This window comes from Callithrix jacchus, chromosome 14 (genome assembly GCF_049354715.1).
Source record: "Callithrix jacchus isolate 240 chromosome 14, calJac240_pri, whole genome shotgun sequence".
In the NCBI taxonomy this organism is placed as follows: domain Eukaryota; kingdom Metazoa; phylum Chordata; class Mammalia; order Primates; family Cebidae; genus Callithrix; species Callithrix jacchus.
The window spans coordinates 69,529,458-69,539,890 of record NC_133515.1 but is presented as its reverse complement, the minus strand read 5'-3'; the positions used below and the strand labels follow the sequence as shown (position 1 = coordinate 69,539,890).

At 46.4% G+C, this 10,433-nt stretch overlaps 1 long non-coding RNA gene across 1 annotated transcript; it reads left to right on the top strand.

The window, feature by feature from the left end:
• Positions 1–824: 824 nt before the first annotated feature.
• LOC118147341 (uncharacterized) lies at positions 825–3,721 on the top strand. Its single transcript, XR_013526111.1, has 4 exons — positions 825–1,028; positions 1,111–1,221; positions 2,812–2,897; positions 3,482–3,721. It is a non-coding gene; the product is annotated as an uncharacterized LOC118147341 (long non-coding RNA).
• Positions 3,722–10,433: the final 6,712 nt, after the last annotated feature.

The window sequence follows — 10,433 nt, the reverse complement described above, 5'->3', positions numbered from 1 at the left end:
GTCATGGTCACACAACTGCCCTCTAGCCTGGTCAACAGAGTGAGATTTTTGTCTTAAAAAAAAAAGAAAAAAAAAGCAGACATGGCTCTTGACTCTATGAGTCTACTTTGCAAGGCAGTCACACAATTATCCAAAGAACAGGAAACTAGGACTGTGACAGGACGAAGATACCCTGAGAGCCCATGATGGGGTCAAGAAGGCTGCCCTGCCCTGGCAGAGTAAGGGGTGAACTTCTGCAGGATGACTCCAGGCTCCTCAAGCTGCCTCCTGAAGGGTAAACAAGGAGAGGGAAGGCACCCCTGGTAGAGAACAGCACAGGTAAAGGCCTATGAACAGTGGACTGAGCACCCCAAGAACACTGAAGGGAGCTGGGGTGGGGATGGGACAGTGTTGACAGACTGGTGGGAAGGAGCACCAAAAACAGGGGAGAGACAGAAGGTGAACATCGCTGAGTCCATCTCCCTCCGCCTGGTTGCACCATATTCGAGGGGCAAATGTGATGATGACCTGTGGGCAACACTCCTGCAAAGGGGCTGCGACAGTGAAACATAAGTGCTAACCACTCTTAGTGACCAGGAGGCTGAGCTTTTGTGGAGCAGAGGCCAAGGTGGGCTGCTCTGTTGGGCTGAAGCTGCAGTGGCTGTGCTGGTGGGTAGCCGGCATCCTCACCTGCTGAAGGCTCCTGGCTCAGAGCCTCTGTTTACTTCATTTATGATTCTCAGGAACTGACAGAGAGAAACACATACCTGGGATTTCTGTGCTGCTGATGGCAGGCCTGATGCTCCCGTCCCCACTCCCCGACCCACCACCTCGGGCAAGCCAGAAGCACACTTAGAATTTGACAGGCTGCCGTGGCCTCCCACTTAATTATATTGTCACACAAGCTTTCAGGGATTCCAAGAAGAGAACCCTCTTCAAGGAACTAAATTCTCCTTCCGAAGCATGCACTGGCTTCACACAGCCCTCCCCTCACCACCCTGGGCTTTCCCTCTGAAAGCTCTTGAGAGAGTTCAGCAAGTGCCAGACTGGTACTGGAAGGGTGTCACAGGAAGTGGGGGGGAGTGGGAGAAGGCTCCTTCCGCTGTGTTCCCTTACACTCTTCTCTCCCAGTCATTCGAGCCTCAAGCCTGCATTTTCTGGGGTCTGTCAGTGATGGAGGTGGAGAAGCCACTATTACTGAAGTTCTAGAGAGAGCCCAAGAAGCGCTGGAGGTTCGGAGAGGTGAGAGCCCCCTGCGGCTGGCCAGCGACACTCAGGTCTGTCCTATCACTGACTGCAGCATCCTGCTGTTAAGAATCAGGACCTAAAGCTCTTCCATCCATATGTCTTCCTGCTGTTTGGAAGGTACTTTCATGGTGTGTTACAGAAACTGCTCAAGAAGTTAACAGGTCTCCCAAAAAGTCTTCTCAGTTGTCTTAGTTAGCAATAGGGTTACCTTTCCCACCTTTTCTTCAATCTCAAGTTGTGAAAAAAGAAGACTTCACATACGCCCTCTCCATTTCATGACCTGCACATCTCCTTCTTCCACACTGAGTGGAGCTGCTTTCAGTACCCAGGAGTTTGAGGTTACAATGAGCCATGGTCACACAACTGCCCTCTAGCCTGGTCAACAGAGTGAGATTTTGTCTTAAAAAAAAAAAGGAAAAAAAGCAGACATGGCTCTTGCCTCTATGAGTCTACTTTGCAAGGCAGTCACACAATCATCCAAAGAACAGGAAACTAGGACTGTGACAGGACGAAGATACCCTGAGAGACCACTAATGCTAAGGTTCTAATCCCAGCGCCCTTTCTGAGTCCTCAACGGCTCTACCGTATCTTTCCTGTCACCCACAAGCTTCCAATTCGCTTCCACCTCATCCCAGGCCATCTCTTCCCAGTCCACCTCCTCCTCCTCCCAGTCTATCTCCTCCCAGGTTACCCACTCCCAGTCCGCCTCCTCCCGGTCCGCCTCCGCCTCCTCCCGGTCCACTATCTCCCGCTCCCGGTCCCGGTCCACCATCTCCCTCTTCCAGCTCACCTCCGCCTCCTCCCAGTCCACCATCTCCCCCTCGCAGCTCACCTCCGCCCCTCCCAGCTCACCTCCACCTCCTCCCAGCTCACCTCCGCCTCCTCCCAGTCCACCATCTCCCCCTCCCGGTCCACCTCTGCCTCCTCCCAGTCCACCATCTCCCCCTCCCAGTCCACCTCTGCCTCCTCCCAGTCCACCATCTCCCCCTCCCAGTCCACCTCTGCCTCCTCCCAGTCCACCATCTCCCCCTTCGCTCACCTCCGCCTCCTCCCAGTCCACCTCCCACTTTGCCTCATCTTTCTGATCTACCACACCACACAGCTGTTTCTACCTAACTCGGGGCTCCAACCTAAATCCACCTTCGATTTGAAAACATTGCTGAATAATTGCTGTGGCCCCTTACACAAATGTCATTACCCACAGACAACAGACAACAACATACCTATATAGAGATAAACATGTGTGTTCTGTATCCAAATCATTTTCAATAAATGTTGCCCCAACACAGCTCAGCTATGTAGACTTGTTTTTCAATCAATATTGCCTCAGGCTGGCAAATAAGGAAGGAAATCACTGGGAAATGCATTATTCATGAGCTCGCCAGAGCGCTGATGACTGGCAGTGATAAAGGTCCCCGTGTGAGCCAGCAGCAGTCTGATAGCTCTGTATCAAGTCAATCTATCCAGGCTGCTTCCTGTTTTCGGGAGCAGGAGTGGGGAGATCAGTTCTCAACACTTCTCTTCTCTTTCATTTAGGAGAGTAGGCCGGTGCACCTGTGGGAACTGAACTTGTCTTTTGCTCAGGTCATGACACGTGGGGAACAGGATGGAGCAGAGGAAGGAGAGAACTGAATTCCCTCGGGGGACACCCTGATGAGAATTAATTAGAGGTCTGTCCTTGGTAGTTTTTCCATTCATACCTTCTAATGAGCAATACAGAATCTCTCTCTGCTTTTGAGAATTCTAATTGGCAGAGGGAAGTAATCACTGGACATTCATCCATATGGAGCCTTTTCCAGGTGGAAAGCCCGAGCATAGAGCAAGTTAGAGGTGCCCTGTGCCCCTCATCAATTAGCTTTCCTAGCAGAGAAGTGAATGAAGAAGAGGAGAGGGAAGGCCTCTGGGGCTGGGAATCCTGAGCTTACCCATGGATCCTCCACCAACTCATTAAGTCATCTTGGACAAGGTGCTCCTCTATACCTGGGCTTTTGAGTGCTCCCCTCCCCTTTTAAGTAAAAAGTTAGGAGCCCACAGCGTTCAGAAAAGAAACCCAAATTTCTTTGAAGTGTTGCATGAGCTAGAGAGGGAGAGAAAGGGAAAACTGAGGAGTAAGAAAAAATTGGCATGTTCAAATTAAATTTCAAATCATAAATAACACACACTCATGAATAACTCATATGCACTGGAGAAATGTGCTATGTAAATGAACTCAAAGTTCCAAAGAGCTCCAGTTCACACACTATCACACATGCAGGTGCAGGGGCTGTGAATCCCAGGACTGTAACCACAGAAGACACGATCTCAGGAAGAATGGTACCAGCCCTGCTAAAACAGCTATGGCCACAGTTGTTGAGCATCCAAAGGAAGGTAAGAGTCAGTTGTCTGATGTTACTTGTAGGCCCCAACTCCGCTGTCTGCTGGACTCCCAGCAGGTTGTTTGGCTGGTATATGTGAACAGCAGGGTCCAAGTCAGAGACCAAGGGATGCAGATCCAAAGGAAAGGGATTGGGCAGAAAAAGGTCCAAGGATCCAGTCTCCCACTTCCCAGGTGAAGGGGAGTGGAAGTAATATCATTGCCTCTCAGTCCTGACCAGACAGGGGTCTGGGAAAAAGAAAATAAAATCTCAGGACCTTAAACTCATTATGCCAAAGGGAAGAGTTAAACCTGGGAACTGGGTCAGGCAAAAATTGTTTTCCTTGTGCTCCCAGATAGCTGTAATCTCACATGCTTACTTTAGCTCATGTAAAATGTAGATTCACTTAGCCAGAGAGGAATGCATAATTGACTTTCCCCCATTCCCTTCTTTTCATGTGTAAAATAAAGATTCACTGAGTGCTCATCAGCACCTCACAGAAATGTGACTGCTTGCCTAATGGCTACTCACTCTCCTCCTTTTTTCTTCCCCTTTCACTTGCTCTGTCCCCCTTATATACTGAGGTTCACAATACCCTCTTTGGAAAAAGCATAGGATGCAGATCCTACTGTGACTTGGGTTTCTTTTTCTAAGGCATGTCCCCAACCTTGGCAAAATAAACCTCTAAATCCATTGAGATCTGTCTCAGTCACTTTTTGGTTGACAGGTCACAGATGAATGCACAGGCTGAATCAATCAGAAGGTGCATGAGGCAGGGCATGGGACAGCAATGCTTGGTCATTATTTGGCCGAGAAATAGTGAATCTGTGCAACCAACAAAACCCCTCTGCGGTAAGTCACACCACACTTCTGTGAAAAGTCTGAGTTACAGATTTCTTTCTTTTTCATATTGCATTGATATTTTCATATACACAAAGGGCTTTGAATGAGGTTAACAAAAATTGACAAATATAAATCCTGTGGTTCCACTTCCCAAATAGAAAAAATCACAGCTTATCATTGGCATGGTGGATACATTCAAGTGTATGTTCCTCAAGTGTGTGACAATTGTTCTTCTAATTGAGCTACTTTTCCTCCTGCAATTGTATTCCTATGATGGCAGTTGCGTGAAGGAAAGGCTTGCAGAAATCTCAAACACATAGAACTATATTAATACCCATTGGGCAGTGACAAGAATAGCTAGGAATAAATACAACCGGCCCTCTGTATCCGTGGATTCAACTGACCTCAGATGGAAAATATTTAAAAGACAAAAAGGATGGTTGTGTCTGTACTAAACATGTACACGTTTTTTCTCTTACAATTATTCCCTAAACAACACAGTATAACAACTAGTCACATGGCATTCACATTGCATTAGGTATTGTAAGTAGTCTAGAGATGATTTAAAGTATACAGAAAGATGTGTGTTAGATACATGCAAATGTTACCCCATGTTTTATCAGGAACTTCAGCATCTGTGGATTTTGGTGTCTGAAGGGGGTCCTGGAAGCAAACCCCCATAGCCACTGAGGGACAGCTGTAACTTCCTTTTTTTTCTTTTTCTTTTTGAGACAGAATCTTGCTCTGTCACCCAGGCTGGAATGCAGTGGTATGATCTCAGCTCACTGCAACCTCCACCTCCCAGGGTCAAGTGATTCTCCTGCCTCTGCCTCCCAGCTAGCCGGGATTATAGGCACCCGCCACCACACCTTTTAGTGGAGATGGGGTTTCACCATGTTGGCCGGGCTATTCTTGAACCCCTGACCTCAAGTTATCCACCAGCCCCGGCCTCCCAAAGTGCTGGGATTACAGATGTAAGCCATCATGCCTCGTCAGGACAACTGTAACTTTCATAAAGCTTGTGCACTGTACGCTTTGGACGCCCTTTAGCTTCCTGCACAGATGCCACATCTAAGAGCCAGAGCCCAGCAGCAAGAAGGACTGGCAGCAGTAATACACTGCAATCTGGCCAAGAAAGTGCTACGGAAACAGTTCTGCTGTCTGTTTTCTTTCTGGGTCATGAATTTGGGTCCGTTTAGCATGGGGTAGAAAACAACAATAACACCACAACAATAAAACCCCTCTTCTTCCCTGAATAGTCCCAGAGTGTGTCCTATGCCACAAACTAGTACCTTAAAAATCATGTGGTCTAGTGCTTCCCAAACCGGGTTTCCCAGAACACTCTCTAGGAGGTTAAGAGGTAGGCTGCATAAAAAGAATCTCATGCTTAGTCTGGGAAACATGCAGTATACCTCCCATATAGTCATAATGCATATGGTAATGTTAAAGGTACTAGAGGTATTGCAGTAGATAAACCTTAACTTCGATTTATTCAGCATCCAACAAATTTATCCATTTTCCCCTTTTAGCACAGCCAATAAAATACTGTAGAATGAAGTTATTTTGCTTAAATCCATATCTGCTCCCACCCAGCCTCCCTATTCTCCTAACTTCGTTGTTCCCATCCCACCCACACATAACTTTACCAAGATTTTATTTTTATTTTTATTTGAAACAGAGTCTCACTCTGTCACCCAGGCTGGGGTGCAGTGGAATGATCTCAGTTCACTGCAACCTCCACCTCCTGGGTTCAAGTGATTCTTGTGGCTCAAAGGCATGTGCCACCACACCTGGCTAATTTTTGTATTTTTAGTAGAGACAGGGTTTCACCATGTTGGCCAGCCTGTTCTCGAACTCCTGGCCTCAAGTGATCCACTTCAGTAATTCCAGGCCTCCCAAAGTGCTGGAATTACAGATGTGAGCCACAGCACCTGACCATTTTACCAAGATCTTTAAAAGGTTAGGCGAATGCCCAGATGAAGTTCTCAGAACACCTATGTGAAGATGGCAGCTTGTTGTATGTGGCTGATTGCTTTAACGGCCCCAGTCCTTCACTCTTTCCTGTGTCCATGCCCTTTACTGCATCATTTTGCAGTTCCTTTTCCCACCCCTTTGACACGGAGTTTGGTCATGTGTCTTGGTTTGGCCAACAGAAATGACAGTGTGCCAGTTCCCAGTAAGGGTCTCAAAGGGCCTGTGTGATTCCTCCTGCTCTCCTCCACCTGTGCTATTATTGCTGTGAGAACATGCCCGGTTATCCTGCTGGAGGGTGAGAGACATGTGGAGCAGGACCGAGCCACCCTCATCACCGCAGACAAGGCCAGCCCAGATGAGCTGTGGCCAGCCAACCACTAGACATATAAGTGAGTCCAGCCAAGCAGAAGTGCCTAGCCAACTCCCTGCTGACCCCAGAGGCGTGAGCAGTAAACACTGATTGTTGCATACACTTGAGGTTTGGTTGCTTGTCATGCATCATGCAGCATTACTGAGGCAGCAGATCAGCGGTAAGAGAAGGAACATGGGCTTTGCAGTCAGTTATGTTAGACTCAAATCCTAGCACCACTCTCTGTCAGCTGTACGTACCTGAACAAGTGATGCAACGTCTCTTAGCTTTTGCTTCCTCATCTTGAACAAAGATAACCTTAGAGCATGATTATCGGGATTAACAGAGATCATGTATGAAAGCTCCTGAAACAGTGCCTGGCGCGTGGTAGGTAATCAGTGAATGTTACGTCCTTTGTGTGGAATCCTTTAACTGAGTGCACAGAATTTTTAACTAAGGCTAAGCACTTTGGCATCTTCATTCATAGATTTGAACGGTCTAGAGTCAGAGCTCATCAAGATTTCCCAAGCCATCCTGATGTAAACACTATTTAGCAGGCTGCCTGTATCACTTAGTGATACTGCACAAACTTCTTTCCACTATTCCACTTATTATGTCAACAGTCTCCCACCTCATTTCCAAAGGCCACAAAGTAGCCCTTGGAGTAAACACGCTACCATTTATTTTACCATTTGGGATGTTTCCATCAGTTTTTTCCCATCCAAATAAGGAGTAAATATATATGAAATACCAAGATACATAAAATGATGTAATTGTAAAACAGCATATAATGAACAAAAGAAGGGCAGAGAAAGACATTTAAAATAACAGTCCTGTGTAATCTGTGGACATTTGTCTCTGCAACAATTCCCTTAAAGAGGCACAAGTATTATATTTTTTAAAACTGTCTCTCCGGAATGAATCAAGTAAAAGCTTTTTTGTCTAAAGGAAAAAGCATCAGTGTTCTGAGAAATTTTACTTCTGAGGTGCATCAAAGCCAAAACTCAAATTTTCCTGCAAGCTCTTAAAAAAGAGAGGACAAAGATAAAGCCCAATACGTCCAGATGTCAAGGGTTCGAACTGGTGACACTGATGGTCATAATCCCACCCCTCTGAACCTAGTTCTATTTTTAGTCCACTGGATGTATAAGACAAACAACTTGGAACTTTCCACACTGGGCTCCAAAGAAAAGTGTCTGCCTCTCTCCAAAGCCCTCTGTGAGCTCACAGTCCCCTCAAAATGTCATTTTCCCCATTTCAGTTCCTTCCAGTGGAAAAAGTGGGTAAGTCTGAAACAGCCTCTGCCAACTGGTCCTTGGGGCAGCCGTACACCGTTAGCAGATCCCCTGCTCCTGGAGGAAGCCATACCGGCCTACAGCGGAACTCCATTTCCAGTTATTACCACTAGACAAATGGCTTTTAAATTAATCCTAAAAGGCTCACAGGCCATTTGTCTTTGTAAGTAATGGCACAAAATTTCCATTACTGCCATCCTTGCCCTGCAAAGGAGGATTGTAGGAAGGTGGATAATATAGAGGCGCAGGAGGCGAAAATACCCAAGTAGGGGCAGAAACACTCAAGATTTGATCCAGAAAAGTTGGCAACTTTTCTGGAGCCGATGGAAGCATCCAGTCTGGCAAGACCTCTGAGAAGACAGCAGAGGTGGCTTTTCCTGGAAGCTACCTACATCAACAGAGAGAACCAAGGTGGAAATTCCTGGGTGGGAAAGGAGAGCAGGTATGAGCAGCACTGGAGTGTTATCCAGAGATACAGCTGGATGGTGGCCATGACCCAGCCTCAACCATCAGCCTAGAGCGTCTCGATTTCACTCTCTAAGATGGAACCTTGTGAGCAATTGGACTTCCCAAGGAAGTGGCCAGATGCCTGGCCCATGACCAGAGACTGGCTCTGACTCTGAGCTCAGACCCTGGGGCTCCAGGACTCTCTCCTCACCTTCCTTAGGAGATCTTAAAAGCCAGGAGCTGCTACTTCTACCAGGCTAGGCGTTAGCTCCGTGACATGTTATGAATAGGGAGACATTAAAAAAAAATTCCCGCATTCCTCCTCCATGCTCTAAAGCCTTTGCTTACCTTATTAGTTGAGGCCTGTCAGTTCCCCTGAGAACTGACAGGTCTGGAGGGTGAAGGAAGCTGTCACCGCATGGTTTCCACGCTGACAGTCTGTCTCGACTCTGTTTCAGCACACAGCCAGCCTCGAGGCACCAACTCACGCTACATCTTTCAGATACGTGGCCTCCTTGAGGCATGGTGGGACCAGAGCCCCCAGTCTGGAGCCCAGAGAGTCAGAGAGAGGGGCCTCTGAGTGCTGAAAACAAAAAGCTGCCAGTATTCAAGGATGAAGTTATTATCATCTTGTATTGCTAGACGTGGCTCGTTCCCAGAAGGAGGTGCTGCTTCCGTGTAACCTTCTCCTCATACTTCCTGTAAGAGATCTGAAGCCCTGTCCTTCATGGAAACAGTCCTCAGCCTGGCTAGTTAAGATACTCCATATATTAACTCATGTCCCTCAAATTAGAGTTGATCACAGACATGCACACCATCCAGTGGATAGGCATTGTTTATGTCCAGGAGAGTTGATTTTATAAAGGGATTGAAGGGAAACTATTATTTTATATTAGAACAAACACAGCTATATTAAAAAATAGAATGCAAAAACATCATGCATTTTTTAAGATAACACAAATACCCAAGGTGTTTTTAAAGATAACACAAATGCCCAAGGTCCAGATTCCTTGGGTTTATGTTTCTGCTCTTCTCTGATATTAGGAATGCTTTGGTGAAAAGTTTAGGAATCACTTTACTAACATGACAAGTTACAAAATAGTTCCCAGTATCCAGTTTCCAGCAAGTCTACAGTACAGGGTTGGTGTTTCTAGTTCTTCATTTATAGCAATAATAAAAAGATATCATTTATATACCAGGTCCATCCTGAGCACTTTATATGCATCATCTTTAAACATGGCTTCTGCCCAATGAAACAAGGATTTTTATCATCACTGTGCAGAGTATAAGTGACCAGCCCAAGGTCACGCAGCTACAAAGCACTGGCACCAAGATTTAAACCCAGTAAAAATATGACATCAGATCCTTCTCTGTTAGCCATTTATCTACACTGACTATAAAATGAAGGGGCTGGATCGAATGACTTTAGAAGTCTCCAAGCCATGTACTCCCTGGGCAAAAACTGATGGAATGTGATCAAACAGAAGTCCTTTCTTATAAAGACAAATCAGACAGTCAAGTCATCATTAGTTCATTCTCCTCCAGTTTTTGGTAGATAAGAATTCTGAGCTGGGTTTATGATTAGTGTCAAGTTGAGCAAAATTGAATCCAGGAAGGATTCCTAGAGAAAAACCACTAGAGCGGGCTCAGAGGACATGAATCCCAGGGGCTTTCCAAAGCTTCCAGAGTGCTATGTATGGTAGGATATGTAGTAGCCACAATCACCTGGAAAGTGAATAGAGAAGATGACATTAAGGGACAAACATGTGATTTGAAAAGAGGCAGCACAGCTAAGGAGTGGACCCAAGAGGAATGCCTGTGTTCCCGTGGGCATGTTAGGGGCTCTTGGCAAAGTGGCTCCAAAGGACAAGGACATCTGATACCTGAACCACACCTGCCTTCCCCTTCCAAAAGCTATCTCTTGGTCTAGGATGCTGGCCCTAA